The sequence below is a fragment of the Colobus angolensis genome, unplaced genomic scaffold (assembly GCF_000951035.1).
Source record: "Colobus angolensis palliatus isolate OR3802 unplaced genomic scaffold, Cang.pa_1.0 Scaffold515, whole genome shotgun sequence".
Taxonomy (NCBI): Eukaryota; Metazoa; Chordata; class Mammalia; order Primates; family Cercopithecidae; genus Colobus; species Colobus angolensis.
In genome coordinates, this window is record NW_012118655.1 from 2,157,039 (window position 1) to 2,180,498 (window position 23,460).

The 23,460-nt window shown below is 42.3% G+C and overlaps 1 protein-coding gene across 1 annotated transcript in view; it reads left to right on the plus strand.

Moving 5' to 3' along the window:
• ALK (anaplastic lymphoma receptor tyrosine kinase) overlaps positions 1-23,460 on the plus strand; it is a gene marked incomplete at its 3' end in the record, with an annotated part of 732,271 nt that overhangs the window by 469,653 nt on the left and 239,158 nt on the right. The gene's annotated exons all lie outside the window — the stretch shown is intronic.

A 23,460-nucleotide genomic window follows, 5' to 3' on the forward strand; every position in this document is an offset into this window, starting at 1 on the left:
TATATAGGCACTTATGTACTAGGTGATGGGTTTATAGGAACTCTCTGTACTATTTTTGCAACTTTTTTGCAACTTTTATTTAAATATAAAACTATCTCAAAATTAAGGTTTTTCGGGTTTTTTGTTTTGGTTTGTGCCTATTAGATAGGCATATGATTAGCAGTTAATATATAGAATTAAAATAATATTCATCAATGCAATTTCATTCTTTCTACTGGAAAGATACCCCAAATTTTGAGCCCTTCTTGTGTCCTTAGATTTGGAAGACAGCACAGCATATACAATCAGATCTTTGTGTCTGTAGTTCTGCATTTGTGGATTCAACCAACTGAGGATCAAAACTATTAGGAAAAAAATGAAAAGTAACAATACAACATAGAAAATAATACAAATTAAAATACAAGATCACAGCTATTTACATAGCACTTACATTGTATTAGGTATTCCAAGCAATCTGGAGATGATTTAAAGTATATGGAAAGATACGTGTAGGTTATATGCAAATATTATACTACTTCATATAAAAGACTTGAGCATTCTTGAATTTTGGTATTCACAGGGGGGTCCTGGAACCAATCTCCCAGAAATACTGAGGGGAGTGTATAATTTTCTATATCCCACAGTTGAAAATAAATTCAGTTCTATAGGTCATCCAAGAATGGGTCCTATTTCACTGAATTAATCTTGCTCCAATTTCTAGCAGTCTTAAGAGACTCATGTATGCAAGCCCTCAGGACCCAGGCTTTAGACTATGACAGTTCCATCCAGTAGCCAAAGTTACTAATCTGCCCACCAAAAGCTGGAGAACTCTTTTGGGAGAGCGTTGCATGTGTTAATCCAACTATTGCATTTAATCCAAGTTATTAACTACTTGAATGAAATTGAACTCAATGAAACGTCTAGAATGTGAGATCTCCATGCTTTTGTGTGTCCCTGGGGTGTGCTGGATGCTATGAGAGAGCCTTTTCCCTGAGGTCCTTAACAGGCCTGTTCTGTTTCACATCTTCTTCAAGGGACACCTTGAATTTTCCCAAAACTGTGCAGTCCTTCTCCTCACACTTCCTCCATATCTTCTTTCCTCTCTTCCCTTCCTCTTTTTCTCTTTTCCTTTATCAGCTCCTCTTTTCTCCTATTCCATCTTTCCTTCTTCATTCTCGGTCTCCCTCTCATTCACAAATAAGTATTTAATACCTACTATATAGGAGGTACTGTTCTAGAACAAGACAGATAAGCCCTTGCCCTCAAGAAACTTGTAATTTTTTTTTTTTTTAAGAAACTTTTTATTTTATTTAGGCCAGGTCTGGTGGCTCACGCCTAAAATTCCAGCACTTTAGGAGGCCAAGGCAGGAGGATTGCTTGAGTTTAGGAGTTCAAGACCAGTCCGAGGGACATAGTAAGACTTTGTCTCTACCAAAAATTATAAAAAAATAAATAAATTAATTAATTAAATAAATAAAAAAAACCAAACAAGCATGTTGGTGCACACTTGTAGTCCCAGCTACTCAGCAGGTGAGGTGGGAGGATGGCTCGAGCCTGGGAGATTGAGGCTGCAGTGACCTATGATTATGCCATTGCACTCTAGCCTGGAAAACAGACTGAGACTCTGTCTCAGAAAAAAATAATTGTTTTGAGATAGTTTGATATTTAAATAAAAGTTGCAAAAATAGTACAGAGAGTTTCTATAAACCCATCACCTAATTTGCCTTATGCCGACATCTTACCTAACTGTAACATAATTACCGAATATAGAAAATCAACATTGATACAATTCTCTTAGCTATCCTACAGATCTTATTAGATTGTTTCCAGTTTTCCTACTCATTTTTCCAGTTCAGGAGCCAATCCAGTTTCCTGCGTTGCATTTAATTATCATATCTGCTTAGTTTCCTCCCATATATGACAGTTCTTCAATCTCAATGCATCTTTCATGACCTTGACACTTCTGAATAGAATCGCCAGGTATTTGGTACAACGTCACTCAATTTGGATTTGTCTAACGTTTTCTTCTGAATAGACTGAGGTTCTACATTACGGAGGGGAGACCCCAGAAGTGATGGATCCTTCTCAGTGCATCATATCAAGTGGGCATCTCATGTCAAAATGTCTTGTAACTGGTGATGTTACTCCTGGGTTACACTTGAAGTTAACATGTGGTGCAGTGGCGCCTGATGGTTTTCTCTTCTGTACTAAAGTTTCTGTTTTCCCATTATAATTAATTAGTATCTTATGGGGAGATACTTTGAGACTATATACATATCCTGTTTCTCATCATGCTTTCCTCCATTGATTTTATTATGCATTGTTTTTGAGCACTTCCTTACTCAAGAAGCTTACCTTTTATTAGGAGTTAGACAATGAAGAAGTAATGAAATAAATGAGATGACTTTAGTGAAAGTGTTATAAAGAAAGTGTAAGAGGGTAGGGTGAGAGCAAAGAGATCTACTTTAGAGAGCACATCAGGGAAGTCCTCTCTAAAGATGGGACATTTAAGCTGAGTCCTGAATGGAAAAAAAAAAAAAAAACTTGAATGAGATCTAAGAGAAAAACACTCTAGTCAAAGCATGCAACAGCAAAAGCCTTGAAGCCAGAAGCTAGGGCCTGTTAGAGAAAAGGAAATCAGCCAGGCATGGCTGGAGTGCAGGGAGTAAGGGGCCAAGTGTAGAAGACAAGAAGGTGGAAGTAGAAGAACCAGATCAAGCGACCTCTGTAGGTGGGATAGAGAGTGGAGATGTTTTCTAAGCACAGTGCAACCTCCTTCGTTAAATATATTCTCATCTGTGCTGTCCAATAGGGTAGTCACTAGCCACATCAGCTACTTATATTTAAATTGTGATTGATTGAAATCAAATAAACATTTTAAAATTCAGTTCCTCAGTCACAGTAGCCACATTTTGAGGGTCCACTAATCACTCTGACGCTAGTGGCTGCCCTGTTTGACAACACAGCTATAGAACAAATTCATCACGGCAGGGACGTCCACTGGACAGCACGGCTGCGCATGTTTTCTGGAGGTCATTCACTATGTTAGTTTCTAGGGGATACGCAAAGTTGAATGAGTTATGGCCCTTATTCTCCAGGAACTTCAAGTTTAGGAGACAGATATGCAAATAAACATAGTACCAGACAGCTCGTATTAAGAATCATGGGCATGCCACAGAAAAATTGTCGTCGGATTTGGATGCAGCACTGACAGTTAGGAGATCAAAAGAGGCTTCCTGGAGAAGCAGCGCTTAAATGTCTAGGAGGATGGTAAGATTCTTTTGGGTTGAGAGGAGGAAGTTATGTCCAATGGAAGTTCGATATGAGCTGAGGTTTTGAAGACAGCAAGTACAAGATGAGGATAGCAAGTAGTGTAGGTTGGCTGCAGTTTGGTTATGTGTGTGTAGGAGAATGTGAAAGGGAGATTAGCAGGAAGGAGGGCGATAGAGTGTGAAGGGCCTTGGAGCCAAGCTAAAGAGTTTTATCTTTATCCCATAGGCAGTGGGGGAGCTGTGGATGGCTCTTACCAAAGGAGTAACATTTTTGAAGTTGTGCTTAGGAAAGAATGGTCAGTGTGCAGCATATGAAGTGGATGATGGCTGGGGAGATGGACTGCAGAGAGAGGGTGGGAAATCTATTTGCAGTAGAGCAGGTGTGAGGTCATTCCCGTTCCAGCGTCTGTTTTTCTGAAACCTAAAAGCATTCTCAAGCACAAGAAGACAGGCTGCTTGAAATATAACATTCAGAAATAAACCTGAGATTAGAAAACACACCACTTACTCTTTACAGCAAACAAACATCAGACCCACAGGATGTAATTAAGCTCATTGAAAAACAGGCACTCTTTGTATGTGTTTATTTACACAAATCAGGGTTTTAGGAACTTTAGGGCTCATAAAAGTCACCTTGAGCAGCTTATTAAAATGTGGAGTCCTCAGCCCCACCCCCACGGACTCTGACTTCATATGTCAGGGATGGGGCCTAGGAATCTGTTTTTTAACAGGAATGCACTATGATTAGGGCAGTCAGTGATCTCAGGAAAGGCGCCTGTGAAACACTGCCCACTCTCTTTTCCTTTTAAGCTTTCTAACCTCAAGGTAACAGGTTCCTTTTCTCATTATTTATAGGCCATAGTCCTGCAAATATAAAAATTGTTCCTCTCTCATTATGCCTTTTTCTCTCACCTCCATGAATTAGTAGGCTTCAGAGAACTGTAACATATTTTTTCCATTTATAATTTTTATTTTATCCACTTAAAATAGGCTTAAAGAATTATCCCTTCATTTTTTCTTTTTCCCCAAGTGCTGATTTCCAGAGCTTAATCTGTCTACCCTCTGTCTATGTATCCCTTATATTGGCGTTTGTTTTTCTGCCCTGTCTGCCCCGCACAACCAAAAACTCTGAGGGCAAAGACCTCGTTGCAGTCACTTCCCTGAACCCTACAGGACTCAGCCCTGTGCTCTGGAATTGTCCTAGTTAACCCTGGTACAATTAGAGCTCTGGCCCAATTGGGACCACAAATGTCCTAAAATCCCTCTGAATTGGCATCATGACCAAAGCTACATGACAGTTGAGATGACCAAGTCTCAGAGTGTTTATGTGGAATCCTCAGAAGCATCCAGTGAACATCTGAGTGGTTTTGAACCTCAGTCTCTGAACCTGGCATCCCATGTGTTTTTATTGTTCACTGCATGGGGTCAGAGAAGGTAGGTAAAGAAGGTGAAGGAAGGTTTGGTGATACTGATGTTCTTTCCCTGCAGTCACAGGAGCCGTACTGTCAAGGAGGGAGCCGGAGGGGACAGCATTTTCCCTTTTGCCCTTTGTGTTTTGCTTGCTATTATCCACTTCCAACTTTGGCACTTTCTCTTCCTATTCCTCCAATGCCGTGTGCCCACACGTGATCCGCACAAACAGATAGCCATTCCATTAGCCCGTCTTCAAGACCAGCGTTCCCAATTCACAGGTAACTGGGGAGTCCAGAGAGTGATAATTACAGACCTTTCCTCCAATTTCACACAAGTAAGGAGCTTTTACAATTTAACACAGTGCCTTTCTTCAATTATGTCACATTTCAGACAAAATGCTTGAGCCTCAACATTTCCTTTGGCAATCCATGCCTTTACAGAACAGATGGGGGTTTTGAGATAACAGCCTCCTCTGCACAGACAGTTCCTGTAGGGAGGCGATGGGGGATAGAACGAACATTCGTGAGCCCTCAGCTTCTACAGCCAGACCCTTGGGGGTACTGGCCCCTCCCAGGGGCTTTCCTGCTCCAAGTTGCATGCCCAGGTGAAGCAAGATAGATCTGAACTGTATATCGAAATGCACCAAAGTGTTGTGATTGTCAGAGCCCACATTAATGGAGGCCCCAACACAGTGGCTGGGTAGACACCAACATGCAAGTCTCCTAGTGATGAATTTGCCAAGCAGTTTGAAGAAAAGTTAGGAAATATGCAGCCCTCAAGGCCCAAGATCAACACCACCACCTTGGGAAGCCTTCTCTACTTCCACTCACTTACCCACCCATTAGGCAATGAACGTGCTTTCTTGTAGACCCCCAGAGGACATTGTTTAGGTTTTCACTCACTGTAGAAAATTCAGATTAGTTGACTTGTGTCCAGTACCATAGTATATTGTGAGAGCACATTCCATATCTTATCCACCTTATATCCCTAGTCTCTGGTTTCTGTCACATAGTAGCTGCTTAATATATGTTCACCTAATGAATGATCAAATACATGAATCATGTGATATGGCATGGCATGGCAGCTACCTGCAGCTATTGGAAGATTGGCATGCAAAGAAAGATTGTTTATGCCCTTTGTGTAATACTGGATAAAATTAGAATCAAGCAGTGGATGTCATGATTTTAATAACATAAAGAAGGGTTTTGTTTTGGTTTTAGCAGCCCGGTCACTGAGAAGTTGAGATGAGTCAGCTGCCCTGGGGGAAGCAGCGAGATCCCCTTCATGGACAGGGTTTAAACCAGAAACTGGAGGAGAATAAATAAAGATTTTCGAAGAGGATTCAGGTGTAGACATTTGGAGGGGTGACCGGTCTGGACACCCTTAAGGTTTCTTCCAACCTTGAGACTCTCTACTTTCCGGATTTGTTTTTATTCACCTGCATGGCTGCTTTATTGGTCTGAATATACATGGGGATATTTTTCATCTTCACAGTAATCTGAAGGCAGCCTCTCCATTTACCCACGGAGCTTTTGGTGGGAACCGTGGATTGACTTATAGTGGAGCTGACTCGTATGTTGCTTGATTCACTGTGCTCTATAGATGCCCCCAAACACATATATCATTGTGTCTGCTCTTCCAGGATGACACTGTTATTCCCCGACCTGTGCAAATACAGCTGTAAACAATGTTGCATGGCCAGCCTTCCCTTCCCCAGAGTGTAGAGAGAGAGCACACGCCTTCTGGTTTAACACACCCACGAGGCACACACCCCCTTTTCTGAATTTCAACACTCACGTTCAAGTCTATTAAGAAGAGAAGAGAATTGCAAATGAATGCACATTTCTGACAAAACCAAGCCAGCCTCCCTCCTAAATTACTGCGTATATTAAGTCTGTGGGCTACAGAAACTCCTGCACCGTCTGTGGCTCCCTGGAAAATCAAAAAGGTTTCCAGCAGTTTCAGCACACAAGCAGGCTCTGAGACTTCTCTCTTTGTTAGAGATTTGATTCAAACTGTGTCCGTTAGTGGTACAATACAAAAGGAAAAAAAGTCAGTATGGTATAGCTTTGAAATTTTTTAGCAAGCGCCACAGGAAAGAATAATAGACCATAAATTGCTATATCTGGCCTTAAATTTATGAAAAAAACAATAATGCAAAAAACCAAAAATGTTACTCCCCTTTGTCATTTAAAAAGATAGTTTTGACTCCTCATCAGTTTTTGTTCACTCTTTTACTTCACCAATTGTGAAATTGCAACAAAAGCCGCATCCCTTTCTCCCCACCTCCCCATTAAGCAATAAACTTTTGCCAAAAAACTCACACATATTTGAGCAGCAAAGAGAATGGGAAAAGTTGAGAGTAGTAAGGACCCCACTCCATCCCAAAGACAAGATGTGTGGGTGGGTTTCTGGTTAGGAAACAAAGCCAGGAGCTACCTGGGGGGCCTGTGCCATTGAACCTGAGATGTGAAGCGGCCATCTGAGCTCAAGGTGAAACCCCTCCACCTCTCCCCCAGCCACTCTCTTTTTACAAAAGGTGCTATTGAATCATGTCATCTCCTAATAGAAGCAGACTGTGGAGAGAAGGACGAGTCCTGACTCCATGTTCTTATCTTTTACGCGTGCTCAGAAGTCCAGGACCGATTCTATTCGATTTTGCACATTTGGGGCAATCATCTTGGATTGTGTTATAATAAACACAAGATTTTTTTTACCTCCCAAAGCCACACCTTGCTGTGCTGCTCGAAATAATTTCCCCATCTGATAAAAGCACCATGTCAGTAGACCTGTTCTGCATGGACTCTCTGTCCCCATCTTACCCAGATACTGCGATGGTTTAGTCTCAACGCTCCCTGCCCAGGTGCTGCTGTACCTGCCAGAAAGATTTCTGCAAGAAATCATGATGGACGGTGCTAATGAACAATGGAGAGGGGTAGGGGAAGAGACTCTGGCCAGAAGGTCAGTTGGGGGTAGATTGTGGAGGGTCTTGACTGTCTCCATCAGGTATCTGGACTTAATTCAAAATGGCATCCAGCTCCACCCACATGTTTGCCAGGAGACGAGTCCCCAGCTGCGTTTACAGCTGACTCTGGTGGCCCATTGCCAAGGAGGTCCTTGGGGGGGCGTTCGTTCCTTACTCCTCTTCCAGTAAGTTCCTGGCACCATCATTTTTAAGTGATTAATGATTGAAAGACTGCTTAAATGATGTCAAATACCCTGATGAAGACTGAAAAAGAATATTAAGCACACAGCTTATAAACCACACCCTAAACTCTAGCTTCCCCAGCATCTGTATTTTATAAAACAGCTGGAAGGGCAACTAAAGTTTAAACTATTCTTCCTGATTCTTGTGAAGATACAGACAGCCTTTGGCCACCAGATTTTTCTAAGCTAACACAAGGACACTATTTGCACATTATTTTTCATGAAGTGTGGTCATTTACATACATTTGCATAGTGCTTTCAAAAAGCCTTAATTCTAAGTACATCAAATAAAATAAAACAAATTAGTGTAATCTACTGCCATTGTATAGCAGCTCAGCTTGGAGATCTTGGCAGTGGTGGCTGGAAGAGCCAAGAACCAGCTTTTAAGAAGCTCCAACAACCCAGGTTTAGTGTATCCAAGGGTCAACAGACACAGTAAAGTCTGAAAACAGGGAACTCTTTGGGGGCAGGGTCAAGTTTCAAGTGTCTGGATAGTGCTAGTAGTTGACAAATCCCAGTTATATCTCTTATTTCATTTAAGCCTTACAAAAACCCCGTTACTTGATAGGGCTAGGATTGTTAAGAACTTTTCTGCAAGGAGATCAGAGAGGTCAAGTGAATTGTGTAGTTATACCCTGGTAAATGGTCATGCCAACGTGCAAACCTAAGACAATTCCAAATCCTCATGGACCTCAGAGCCTTGCTACTCTGAAAATTGATCCTTGAGAAGAGGTAAAATATCCCTATTTACTGGCTGTTGTGTTTTCTTCATTTTTTTTGTTTGTTTTGTTTTATTTGCATTATTATTTTTTTCTGAGAAAGAGCTTCACTCTTGTTGCCCAGACTAAAGTGCAATGGTGCAGTCTCTGCTCACCGCAACTTCCGCCTCCCAGTTTCAAGCAATTCTCCTGCCTCAGCCTCCCAGGTAACTGGGATTATAGGCGTCCGCCACCATGCCCAGCTATTTTTTTGTATTTTTAGCAGAGAGAGTTTCACCATGTTGGTCAGGCTGGTCTCGAACTCCTGACCTCAGGTCCTTAGGTGATCCACCCACCTCGGTCTCCCAAAGTGCTGGGATTATAAGCATGAGCCACCATGCCCAGCCCTTATTTACTATTAATCCAGCATCTCCTCTTTAGACACCACACTGCCACTGGGAAGCGATATGAGGGAACCCCTATTGGCTGTGGAAGAGCATTACCCAGCCTGTGACACATCTGGCCCTAAGTAATTGTCTTTTTATAGTTTGAGACAGTTATTTGAAAGTTATGGTAATGGGGTGAAAATATAAGCAGCTTATAGTTTACTAGAACATTAATCCTCTGGGGATGATTTCTTTTCTCCTCATGCATCTCCATGGGACCTTTTTCACTGCATTGTGTAAAATTTATTTTTAGACTTTTCTCCCTGTGATCTACTATCACTGGCCCACCTCTGCCTAATTATGAATTTCCGTATTTGCTAAGGTATAGAGAAATGGTTCTAGTGCAGGTCAGGCAAGATTTTGGACCAAGGACCAAGGACCTTCTCAGCAGAGGCTCAGGGGAGACACACAATGGGAAGTAGGAGTCAAATCCAAATGGGCTTTGGAGCCAGACAGAGCTGAGTTCAAATCCTGGCTCCTTTATCTTTGATAACTTGGCCTTGGCCTCTCGGATATTCAGTGTCTTCAGTCATGCACCTGTAACTCCTAGATGCCCAAACTGATGCTCTAAGTCTAATCCTATAAATTTGAGTAAGCCTGTATGTGGACAGGCTTGAGCAGGACCAAGGAGTCAGCTACTATAGCCGGCAGCCCTAGGATGCAGAGGAGACTTCCAGGGCTGACTTATTCATGAGAAAGAGGAATGCACGGTGCCTAAGGCCACAATACTTTTAGAAGCCCAAGGAAACTTTTTAATTTCTTGAAAAATCAGAGGAAAAAAATGAACTTTTGAGTTTAATAAAATGGTTTAAATATACGATATTAATATAATTTGTATACATTAATATATGCTATTAATATATTTAGCTCAATTAATGCAATTATAAAACAGACTTTTTAATTTTTTTTTTTTTTGTATAAAGGATCCCATAATGGCAAAAGCACCCAGGGCCCCCAAAAGTCATAATACAGCCCTGGGAGTTCTCGCCCAGTCCTCTGTTGTCTTCTGGGCACCCACTCCTCCTTTGTTCAATCTTCATCTGTTCATTTGCAAAAGAGCTTCCAAATCAGGCAGCCTTGGGCTGACCTAGCTCCCAACATTTCATGATGCCCAGGGAGCACCCATGGGGCAGGTCCTTTACATCAAGGTGACCTTTGGTTTGCCCAGACTTGGCCACCTGCCTGCCCTGCATCTTGCACCAGCCAGTATCATTCCACATTCTTCAGTTTCTCTCATGTTCCTGCCCATAACCCTCAACCACCTCAAGCTAAGCAATAAAAGAGGAGGGGAGAGTCCGATTCACTCTCAGTCCTAGCCTCCCCACGTAGGACTGTTCTGGCAGACTAAATACACAAACCAATGGCAATCATGTTGCTCTCTACTGTAGTTTATTTTATGTGAATGCTTGAGAAACCAGTAGAACCAATGCCAATTCATGATATGACTTTCTGTGCCTCAGTTTCTCCTTTTGCAAACTGGGCATAACAAGAGCAACATGGTAGAAGCAATAGGAAAAGAAATAAAATTACAACCGGGAGAATGCAGAATGCCCTTCAGAAGAAACATCCTAGGTACGTTTGAAGTTATTATTAGCATGACTATCAGTGAGCTCAAGCCTCTCAGAGTGCCTGGGGCATAAGGACTTCCTGTATTTATAGGCCTACATGTCTGCCTCCTCTTCCTGATTCACCATCAATTGCTTTCACCACTACTAAATGGGCCCTGAGCTCCAGTTATTCTCAGTTTATGCCCACAACCTGCAAAAGGGTGAGTGAGCCAGTGATGGGTTAATTTCAGGAGACTAGCACATTTCCAACCATCCCAAGGGCCTCAGTCAGTCTCCCAGGAGGCCTGCACTCTAAGGGGTGAGAAATTGGGAGCAAGAAGCAAAGTCAGCAGGCAAAGGAGGGCAGAGGCTGTAAGGAGAAAAACCCAGAATTATAATTAAATAAACAAACAAACCCTTCTCCCAAACTGGAAGGGAGCCAAGAGACCAAAGAAATACTCCGTGGCAAGTAGATGAGTTTATTTGGCCTTACATACGGGGCACTCCTGGGCAGCTGCAGGACAGCTCTAGAGATCCAGCCCGCCTCCCATCTCCAGGCTGCTTTTAAGCTAATTTTCTGGCTCTTTGCCTACCATATGTATGCAGTGGCACTGTTTTCCTCATTGGTTCTCAGATACTCTCTGGGAGGTTTGCGTTCTCAGGGACACCTGCTCCCTGGCAGACGCCATGGCCTTGGCTCACAGCCTGGTCTTCAGGGTTCAGGCAGCAGGTGTACACCCTTAAGTAACCTGTCACACTACAGAGGCAAACAAGGAGAAAGAGGAGAAGTGCAAGAAGCGAAAGGATAGTTTAAAATGCCACAGGGATGGGAAAAGACGCCTTCAAATGTCTAGTGTCACCCAAAGCTGATGCCTTCATTCTCTGTTCCACAGTCATCCTTTGAGCAGGACACACAGGACATGCTTCCAGTCCCCCTGCATCCTCATCGTACTGTAGCTACCATGTGGCAATTAACCTTAGCCAGTGGTAGAGTCATGCTTTCTCCCTTCCAGGTTTCAAGTTAGAATCAGAGATCTTTGACCTGGAAGGGACATTGAGAATCATTTGTCTAACACTATCTTTTTACAAATTAAAAAATTGAAACCCAGAAACTTAATGGGCTTGTCCAAGTTCTCACAACAAAGAAATCAGGATGAAAATCCCAGATCTTCTAGTGCCCAGTCCAAAGTTTCACTGTTATGCATCAGGCTTTTAGGTGCGTACCCTTCCCACATGCTTAGGATCTAGGTATGCTTTTACTCTCATTATTTTTTGCATCCTGACACCAACCAGGCCTGGAAAACATGTACTATATCCCCATTTTTACCAGTGAAAAAGCAGAGGCTCAGAGAGGCTAAGGAAGAGTACCCAAGACTCAAGGGAGAATATTGAAGATCACCAGGTCATTTTGGCAGAGCTAGAATCCAACCCAGTCTCACTGACCAATACTCTCAGACAGTGCACTTCCCTCCATCCCACACTGCCTCAAAGCCGACTGTCCAGAGCTCAAGGGAGAATATTGAGGATCACCAGGTCATTTTGGCAGAGCTAGAATCCAACCCAGTCTCACTGACCAATACTCTCAGACAGTGCACTTCCCTCCATCCCACACTGCCTCAAAGCCGACTGTCCAGAGCTCTGTGGTTAATGGATATTGTGAAGGAGCAAGGATTCCCATCCATATTTATAGGCAAACTTCTGGCCCAACCGCATTCATGCTTAAAAGTCTCAACATTTTTTTTTTAATTTATCAGAGGAAAGAAAGTAACAATAGAGTTGATGGGCAATTTGTGTAATTAACACCCCAAAGCTCCTAGTACTGTAAGGTTTTTGGATTCAGTGCGTTCTCCCAAAAGGTGCTCTTTTTACTGGTCAAGTGGCGTTATCATGAGGATTATAATGGAGGGGAAGAGAATGGCTGCCAGAGGAGACCACAAGGTAGGCGAGATATGGGTTTGTCATTAGTGGTCTTGGGTGCACTTCGGTGCACCTATGAGCCTGCTTCCTGTGAAGATTTTAATGATGAAACCGGTGAGCTCTGGAGAAGGAGTTGAACATCTGCTTCTCAATTAGCGTTAATTTAGCTTGTTTGGAAATGATTTGTGCCTCTACAAGACAACATAACTGAAAGTTGTTTTCTTTCCTATGATCATAACTTTTTACTCTTCTCACAATGGGCCAGATGAAGGCAGCAGAGGGGCATTCCTGGGCTGCAGAGGAACGATGAATAGTCCTGTTCCTGTCAGTGTCTGAAAGACATTGTTGCTCCTTAGTCTCAATGCAACTTTAATGCCCAAATCAAGGTCTTAAGAAATGTCCAGCCCCTTCCAAAGCATTTCTTGGAAGCACGTAATTGGCCCTTTTGTGGTTGTTACCCCAGGGTGGATATTAAGGTGGTATACACAGCTACAATCATGCCGGTTTTTAAAACATTGACATATTTCCAGATCAATTGAAACATAGCCATTTCTCCAAGCCCTACAAGTGCTCCATCACCTCTTCAGCTTCCCCAGACTCAGGGATCACACATCAGCACTGATCAGGAGTTTCCCTGGTTCCCAGACACCAACCAACCTGCCAGTCAGGCCTCCATGGCCCCTGCATGCCTGCCCCATTCCTACATGTCCCTCAACCAGGGCACGCCCTGCCCTGCTAAGGGAGATAGCATCCCTTACAGTGACACCAAGCCCCAGCAGGCTAATCCCCGCTCTGTGATTCCCCCAGAGGCACCTAAAGTGATTGATTGTCAAATGGTTTTAATGGCACTCTGCCTTTGAGTTCCTTTGTGAGGTGCACAAGGAGACCCCTGCTCTATGCTCTTCACAGGGGCCCATGCAGATGTGCTGTACTCTTGTTGGCTCTGAAGTTGACATAGACAGATCCAGAGTAGGTTCTGCCCCTGAGCAGGGTGTGCCAACACTACCTCTTACAGTGTTTAGGTGAGCAATGCTGGAGCCTGATGGCCAGACCATACATGCAGGGCCAAAATGAGTTGAGTGTGATGGGAAGTCTAAGTCCAAGTTGGCTACTGAAGCCAGAGACTCTTGACCAGCCAGAGCCTGGAGTCACACAGGAGTCAGGAAAGGCAAGAGGGAGGGAGAAATGGACAAAATCTGATGCTTTTGCCCCCTCAAATCAGAGTCTGTACACAGGGATCTGTGAGTTCTCTATGATAATTTAAATGATATATTCTCATATTGATGATAATCTAAAAGAAAGTCATTTTTGCCTTTACCTTTGGGCTTGTGTTCTGGATCACTTTGGCATCAAAGAGTGGTGCTTTAATAGTTATCAGACTTGAAGATAGAAGCAAGGTAGACTTGTTGAGTGTTCATGCCCTCGAAGGCCAAATGATTGCAGGGACCCTGACAAGAGAAGGGTTTGCAGCAGTTGCATACTGAAAACTCTTAGAAGAATTGATTCATCAGCCAGGCACCATGGCTTATACCTGTAATCCCAGCACTTCGGGAGGCCGAGGTGGGCAGATCACCTGAGGTCAGGTGTTTGAGACCAGCATGGCCAACATGGTGAAACCCCATCTCTACTAAAAATACCAAAATTAGCTGGGTGTGGTGGTGCATGCTAATAATCCCAGCTACTCAGGAGGCTGAGGCAGGAGAATTGCTTGAACCCGGGAGGCAGAGGTTACAGTGAGAGGAGATCGCACCAGTGCACTTCAGTCATCTAACCACTTGGCGACAGAGACGCCATCTCAAAAAAAAAAAGGAATTGATTAATCACGTAACCTATGTAACATGGGCATATCAATCATCTGAAAATATGTGTATTAGTGGTTTTTTTTTTTTTTTTTGAGATGGAGTGTTGATCTGTCACCCAGGCTGGACTGCAACGGCAGGATCTTGGCTCACTGCAACCTCCGCCTCCCAGTTTCAAGTGATTCTCCTGCCTCAGCCTCCTGAGTAGCTGGGATTACAGGCACCCACCACCACACCCAGCTAATTTCTGTTTTTTGTTTTTGTTTTTTTTTTAGTAGAGTCAAGGTTTCACCGTGTTGGCCAGGCTGGTCTCGAACTCCTGACCTTAGATGATCCTCACACCTTGGCATCCCAAAGTGCTGGGATTACGGTGTGAACCACCATGCCTGGCCAAAGATGTGTATTAGTTTTCCAAGGTTGCTAGAATGGATGACTTATTCACTCAAAGTTCTGCAGGCCAGGCATTCAAAATCAAGGTGTCAGCCACGCTGTGCTTTCTCGGAGACTCTGGGTAGAATCCTTACCACTTCCTAGCTTCTGGTGGCAGCCATCAGTCTTTGGCATTCCTTGAAGCCACATCCCTCCCACTTCTGCCTCTGGCCTCACGTGGCATTCTCTCTGCATGTCTCTCCCATCCTTTTTTTTTTTTTTTTTTTACAAGAACACCAGTCATGTTGGATCAGGGCCCACCCTAATGATCTCACCTTAACTTGATTACATCCGCAGAGACCCTATATGTGGTCACATTCACAGGTGCCAGGAGTTAGGATTTCAACACATCTTTTTGGAGGACATAATAAGAACCTGAGTAGGAGCCATCTATGCTCTATTTGTCTGTCCTGTGAGCAGTGATGTTGTTTCAGCAAATAGCACCTTCCATCGCATCGAATTGATGTGTTAATTTAAACAGTATGGTTTTAAATATTTATATTTATTTCATATTAAGTTATTATTGAATTATTTTTGTTTGGTTTTAATAGTCAAGTAAGAGCTATAAGCGTAAGGAGTTTATACCCACGTATGTGCTTTTCATTTTAAAATAATATTAGAATACATAATCTGTCAGCTAAGGCAGGCCTTGACAATTGTCACCTGTTCTATTTAAAGCAGCTTCGTGTTGTTTCAGTACTAGAAACCCTGGAGTCCAGATGAATTCCAGATGTGAGAGGAGATGGTGCCTTTTCTAAGCTTGATAGGTGGTCAGATTTCAAGTTCCTAAGGACCTGTGTACTCTCAGGACTTGCAAATGTCCTCGAGGTAAATGTTGAGTTTTGAAATAACCTGGAGCCAACACCAGTTCTCTCAGCAACAATATCTGGGTCAGAGAGGGGTCAGACTCTGGCTTGGAGTCCCACTGGCAGGGCTGGTCTGGAGACAGCCAAGCTCCAGAAAGCTGGGTTGCCCCTGGAACCCTAGGGAAGAACTGGCATCTATAATAGAACAAGACCACAGTTCTCTCCTCCCCAGATAAGTGGGAGCCCTAGGGGACATTGTAACCTACCCCATTGACCCTCAGGGCCCTGAGGACAGGTTTGCTCTCAGCACCCCAATGAGAAAGCCAGAATGTCAGTCTAAGGTATTTGCTTCATGTTCTTTGATCAGAAATGGATGCAGGGACACTAGTGGAACTTCTTAGCTCCATCTACATATTCCTAAAGGCAGCCCTCTGAAGGTCAGGTGGGATCTGTGAGAGTAGCCTTCAACCATTTGCAGCAAGTTACTGCAAATTTCTTTGCTTTCTATTTTAACATTTCTTTCAGTTTTGTTTGAATTTTAAAATGTTTGAATCTCTTGCTTTAAAAAAATATTAAACTTGTTTTCTCAAAATAATTTGATTACAATTGATGCTTCTGAAAGATATTCCAGGTTTTTCCTATGTCATGGTGCCTACTACCAGTCTTATTCTCTTCTCACCTGCAATCTCCAATTAGTGCAGCACTAAATAACAAATAGCTATGAGACATCTTTCTTCTATGACCAGCTCATGTGAACAAAACACTGTATATGGAACAAGATGACCTGGCTCAAACTGTGTTTCTAGTACTTATGAGATGTTTGAACTTTGAACTTACATTTAAGCACACTGAGCCTCAGTTTCCTAATCTGGAAAATGAGTATTAATATAATAATACCTGCAGGTCTTCCTCATTGGTGGTGTTATGAAGATTGAATAAAATAATGGCTATAAAAGCTTTTCAAAATATAAATGACTGTTTGAATCTGAGTTATTTTTGCCACTTGTCTATGGCCTTCAGCCAGAGACCACCAAAGCTAATCTAAGTCTTCATGCTAATTGTAGCATGAAGAATAAACATGTTGAGTGTCTCAGTAAGAGGACATTAGGAAGAACCTATTACAGAATTTGGGTTTTGTTGGGTAATTTGAGGTGGGGCTTAGGGAAGCAGGGCTTTGCTCTAAATTGGATAGTGTCATTAGGTGGCAGCAATTCTATAACTGGGTATCTCAATAAACCTCCATTGAGAAGAAAGACTAGAATGATGATAAAGCTGTATTTGGTAAAGAAGCAGGAGTAACTCATTTTGGTCAAGAGAAGAAGGTGTTTGGTATTTTGGAGGTAGCGCAGTGATCGTATCTTTGTACTTAAAAGTGGCCTTGCTTTGTCTCATTTTATCAAGATCTCAGAGTAGCCTTGTCCGAACTTGGTATTCTGCATGCTGTGTCTAACGGGAGAATCACATGGCCTACCTGTGAGCCAGGCCAGCTTCTGAATGTCAGAAGCTGCTCTTTTATTTCTCACATTACGCATGTTTAAACCAACAGATTCTCTGGAGAACCATGGGCCCGCATGGGGATTCAAAAATAGATGTTCTCAGCATATCTAAGAGAGAGAAGAAAGAAGGGAGGGAGAAAAATGAAGGAAGAAGAAACATAAAGGGGGAATGAAGTTAGGAGGCTGTAGAGTGTTCACATGTCCACCAAGACTCCCTAAGAGCCCTGGAAGAGCTAAAATGGATGGAGTGATTTCCCCTTCCTAACAGGCCACCATCAGGAGGCAGCATCACGTGGTTGGCGGAGAAAGAACCAACACCATTTGATTCCCTTAGAGGGCACCGCTTGAATCAAATCCTGGGACTGGTTGTAGATTTGACCTTTTTTGGCACCCCTCACTACCTGTCTCACTCCTACTGAGTCCCATGTCATACAGATCTTGGGGTGTGTGCTCCCTAAGTGGTTTGAGGGGAAGGATTCCAGAGCCATTTTCTCCTCTGGCTGGTCTGTGATCACAGTGCACAGAGGTTTCATAAAACTTAAAATGACTAAGCCATTTACCTCAGGTGGCTAATCAAGCAGGTTTAAAGAATTCCAAGGTATCAAGGAACCACAAGTACAGAGTGGAAATTGAATTGCAGTCACAGGTATGGTTGGGCCATTAAAAGCCAAACTTGATGGGCTAAGAGAGAGTTATCAGCTGATGAACGAACACCAATATGATAGCAAAAAAACTGACCTCTGTTGAAAGGGGCTTTTCTCAAAGGCCTCATGATACCCAGTAGAAGATGAACTCTTGATACCTGCCGTCTCTCTGTTAATAGCTTCAGTTGAATCAGATTAATTTAAAGGGGCTAATGAAAATGATGTAGGAGAAGAGTTTGGAGGTAATAATTTGATGCTAAGGTATTGGCTTAAAGATGATGACATTATAAAACCAGTCTCCTGGGGAACAGGCAGAGAGAACTGGGAAGTGATTAGGAAGCAGGGGGTTCCCGCTCTCAAGGGTTCTTGCCTCCCCTCTGCCAATCCACAGTGCCTTTCTCAGATAGGAGCGTGTGACAACATCAGCTGACATTTATCAGTAAGGATTTTATCAGTAAGGTTCCTGGAGAATTTAAGTATTTAAATACATGGCATACGGTAGGCTCAATATCTTATTTTGTTTAACGAATGAATGCCAAGTAGTAGAGACTCTTTTTTTCCTTTATTGGTTAGCTCATTTCCACTTTGTTTTGGGTAAAGACCCAAATCTTAAAATGATACTGGAATGATACTTAAATTCCAGTACATTTTGCTTGGTACTGGAATTTCTAAGGTGTTCCAGTCTTCCCAATGGTTTTATAATATATGTATCTTGCCTTTTTCTTTCATTTCTAGGAAAAGTTCTCCAACTGTGCTTACGGTGCCTTCTTTGCTTCTTTCTATCATTTTTTTGGACCAAAGTTATACTTGAAACCAAATCTTAGCATTATGAAAGCCGTGTTTTATACAGAAAAATAAAAATCCTTAAGACAAAGGTGGAAAATTACATAGTTAACAAGTGGGAGTTAAGGTGGCCAAATGGACTCCACTTTTACTTCTTTAAGGGTCAGAGTTACCCAGTTCTGTCTAGCCGGCTGCTCTTGACACAATTCCTCAGTCATATTGGCATAAGGGAGAAGCTTGTGTTGCCTTTGGTGTTAAATGTACCTGTATTCAAATATTAGCTCTAGCTCTTTTTTTTTTTTTTAACCACTGTGACCTTGAATTGACTTCATAAAACTTTTCCAGATTTCTGTATTTTTATATTTTCAGGACACAGATTGGGAGAGGGGGTAATATTTGACTGTGTTGCTGCCAAAACTAGATGAGAACATGAATATGAAAGCACCTGGCATTGCACCTGCATGTTCAAACATTTTTTTTAATCCTATGAAGTGCTCAGTTTTGTCCTCGTGTTGGTGGCATCTGGCAGGACCGCCTCTGACAGAGGCATATAGGCATTACTCTTGAGGTAGACTCAGCAGAGAACACCTGGATGGTGCTGAAGACTCCTAGGAGTCTGTTGAGAAATGAGTTTTGAAGTTCCAGTAGGAGGGTTCATGGTTCCTAGGGAATTTAATTATTTGAATAACTGCCACATAGTAGGCTCACTGTCTATTTTGTTTAATGAATGAATGACAAGTAGTAGAGACTCTTTGCTTCCTTCATGTGGTTAGCTCATTTCCACTGTGTTTTGGGTAAAGACCAAAAAATATACTGGTCGGAAGAGTAATGGACTGCTAAACTAAGAGGTCCCTAGGACTTTGCTTGATATGAGTCAGCTGCATTCATGAACTGCCCTGACCTAACAACCAGGAGATCTGAGTGCTTTAAATCATTGTGCAACCTTGGGCAAATCAGTTCAATTCTCTGAATTTCAGTTTGCTTATCTATGAAATAACAGCTTTGAGCTAGAAGATTTCTATTATTCCTTCCAGTTCTAATGGTCTGTGATCCAAAATTGACTGTTCCCTTGCAAATGGATTCCCCATGGACCTAATGGAAAAAGGCACAATTGCCTCATCATTCAACCCTGAACTCAGCAATGTCCATTAGAATTGGAAGGTGAGCCTCCATTGAAAGTGGTTATTATACATGTTGGGGGCTGATCAATGCCTTTCCTTTGTGGGTGAAGTGTTATTTTGATAAAAACTTATCTTGTGAATTTTAATCATGTAGATTGTCAGCATTCCTCAAACTCTAAAGACCAAACTGTTGTTATTACTTATTGACTGACTTACAGCCAGGTCAAAGAAACAAATCCCAAACATTGGCAGCTGAAATATTTATGATGCAACTAGTGTTGCTTCCGAGTAATGTACACTATATTCAAAAAGGAACACATTATGGCAAGCCAGGGCTTAAATTGATGAACGTGTTTCCATTTTAGCCATGCAAATTATGCATCAGAGAACAATCAATATGAATTTGATATTCCCAGGAGACAAAGCAGGCGTGGAAGTGGGTCCCAGGACTAATTCTACTTTCTCGTGTTTTAGAAAAGGAATGAGCTATCCTCAACATACTACCCTAGCCCCTGTCTCATTTGTATTAGGTCATTATGCTCTTCCATCCAAAGGACGATGTGCCTACTTAGAGTGTATCATATAGATATATAAGATTGAGAGATTCGGAGTTAGTTTCTTAAAATATTCAGTTAAAAAAATGTATGCATTCCCTTTCCAACCAAGGATAACACCGTAAGTATTATTGTGCAGGTGCAAGTGGTGAAGTGATAAGGAAAGCCTCCTGTATAAAACTCCAGGCACAAGCAAGCATCCCCTTCTCCATGCTTTGCCTTTTCAGTACTTTACAAAGCACATTGACTGATTCCAACTCTTGGGAGTTTGGGTGCAAAAAAGCTCTGAGTTTTAAAATATCTTGTAGATATTCCATTAAGCTGGGCCTAAGAGATCCAGAAAGACTTAATTGCAGACAGGATGGATGTGATATTTCTTTTGTTCATTTATTTATTCATTCATTAAACAGTATCCTTTAATTGCCTTTGTATGCCAGGAAATAAGCACCTATTATAGTCTGCGTATACCCATAGATTCCATTTTCCTTCCAGAATTGACTTATTAGCTGTATCTCATCATTTTATGTATTTTTTTAAGTTGACAAACTATGGCTCCCAGGTCAGCCACCTGGTTTTGTAAATAAAATTTTATTGGAACACAGCCATGCTTACTTATTACATATTTTCTACAGTCATTTTCATGCTGTAATGGCAAAGTCAAGTAGGGGATGCTATTTGGGCTATATTGCCCTTAGTGGTTAAAAAGGAAAGAGATACATTTTCTTGTAGCCTTTAGCAAAAGAGCAACGTTTATCAATCAGTGAGCAAACACTTATGAGGCACTTGAGCAAGGCCTCAAGTTAAGCACTTGGGGGGAACAATTTGGTATTCTCTCAGATATAGTATCAAGCCTCGTGTTTCCTCCTCAAAACCCTCTAGAAACTTGCCACTTAAAGTGTGGCCAACATTCGTCTTGTCTGGGAGCTTGTTGGAAATACAGACTCTCCAACCCCATCCTACACTGACTGAATCAGAATCTGCGTTTTAACAAAATTCTCCTGTTCACTCCTATACACGCTAAAGTTTGAGAAGCACTACTGCAGACTGAAAGGGTCTGAGAAACAATCACTTGGCTAATCAAAGAGTATTCACAGGGGGCATCCTGAAGTCCCTACTATAGGTTCAATAGTGTCATAACAGCCTCTAATAGTTGTTAAACATTGCCTGGTCACTTTGGAAATAAATGGATTATCTCTAAGGGTCCTATAAAGAGGACTTTTTTGTTAATTGTGTGAAATCATAGATGGTACAGCTGGGAAGGATCTTACTGACTACCTATTTCCTGCCGATACAGATAAGGAAACCCAGAGCAGGGAAATGATCAATGGTTCATTGCTAGTAAGCATGAGAGCTGGAGCTAGAACTACGGTTTCTGAATGTATTACCTAGTGCTTACTCACCTCCATTTCACTGAGCAGTGAAGACAACAGATGAAGCACATGTTTAGATGAATCACTCCAGATCAATTGATGTACAATGGATCCGTTGGTTAAAAAAAAAAGAAAGAAAGAAAGAAAAGGCTACAGCTAGTTTACCCCTGGGTTATCCATTGCTTAGAGTCAAGTTGTCAAGGGGAGAAAATGAAATTACAGGAACATGGCCAGTTTGTACCACAATTAGTGCCATAGCATGAGTCAGGGACAATATGGAGACTGACCAAGTTTAATCATTAAATAAATGACCTTGTTATACAAATCTGAGGTTGATTGTCCATTTGCATTGCTATAAAGGAATACCTAAGACTGGATAATTTATAAAGAAAAGGGCTTTATTTGGCTCAAGGGTATGCAAGCTGTATGAACATGGAACCAGCATCTGTTCAGCTTCTGATGAGGCCTCAAGAAGCTTACAGTCGTATCAGAAGGGGTGGGGGAGCCAGTGTATCACATGGCAAGGGAGAGAGCAATGGGAGGATGGTGCCAGGCTCTTTTAAACAACCAGATCTCATGTGAACTAATAAAGTGAGAACTCACTTATTATCACAAGGACAGCACAAAACCATTCATGAGGGATCCACCCTCGTGACCCAAACACCTTCCCCTACGACCACCTCCAACATTGGAGGCCACATTTCAACATGACATTTGGAGGGGATAAAACATCCAAAGTATAATCTTTTCTGATATCTAAGAAATAGGTATCAGAGAGAGGCCTACCTGTAACCTAGGCTTCCGGGGTTGAGGTGGTAGCAGGGCAGGGGCATTCTCCTCAAAGTTTCTTCTGTGCTAGGATACACTCCCTCAAGCCCTGTCCTTCAAGGGTCAGCTGAAATACTGGGATGGGATGGGATGGAATGGGATGGGATATTATCTTCTCTGCTGGCCTGGGAGCTCCTAAAGATGGAGTACACATCTGACTCATATCTGGGTCCCCAAAGTGCCCAGTACCTAGTAGACCCTCAATCCTATTTGTTTTGTGGAACCTTTTGGGGGAATCTTTCCCAGTTCACAGATCGACTGAGCTTCTATCACAATGACTGCAGGAGCTTTGGGGAACCCCATATCTGCCAGCACCATCGCCATGACCTAGTTATCATACAAATCTGACCTACACGGTCCCCGTTGCTGTTCTTGCTTGCAGTGGCAATGGTATACATATTTCATATCCTGACCTCTACTGAGTCAAGGGACAAGCAGGCAGTTTGCACAGAAACCTGAGCAAAAAGAATGGTTTAACCAAATTGATTTGTCAGTCTCCATGTGCCTAGAATAAGTCATTATAAATGGAAAAAAATAAATCACTTCAGTGATTTTTATTTGGGACTTAATTTTAGCTAAAATTCAGAATCAGTTGGCTACAGGAGTCAAGAGGATTGATTCCCATCTCCTCCTTAACCCATTAGCCTGAATGTTCTGTCTTGCACACCATGGTCCTCTGTCTTGTAGACACAGCCTTAAATACACATTAACATTAATGACTCTTGGGAGATACAACCTGAGAGCATGTTACCTTCCCATATTTATCATTTGGTTAGATTTTCCAACCTTCTAGGTCCCTTTGTGTCTTATATCAGAAATCATTTGATTGAATCACTGAAATCAATTTTCCTTTACTTTCAGCCAGCTTTCTGTTGTCCTTTCTGGCTCTCAGCTTACAGTGATTCTCTTGTGTCTGGCATCTCCATGTCTGTCTTTTGTGGAAGTGATTATGTTTCTAAGAACTCTTACTGTTATCCCTGAGATACAGAAGAAACAAAAAAAAAAAGCCTCGCCTTGCCTTCCAGTGCAGCCTGCTTGTCCTCACCTTGCATTTCCGCCCAGCTGCAGTCAATCTGGAATGCTGACATACTATACCAGGACTGCTCTGGCTGGGCTGTTTTCCTTCTGAAGTTCCCGATTAGGGTGTCCAA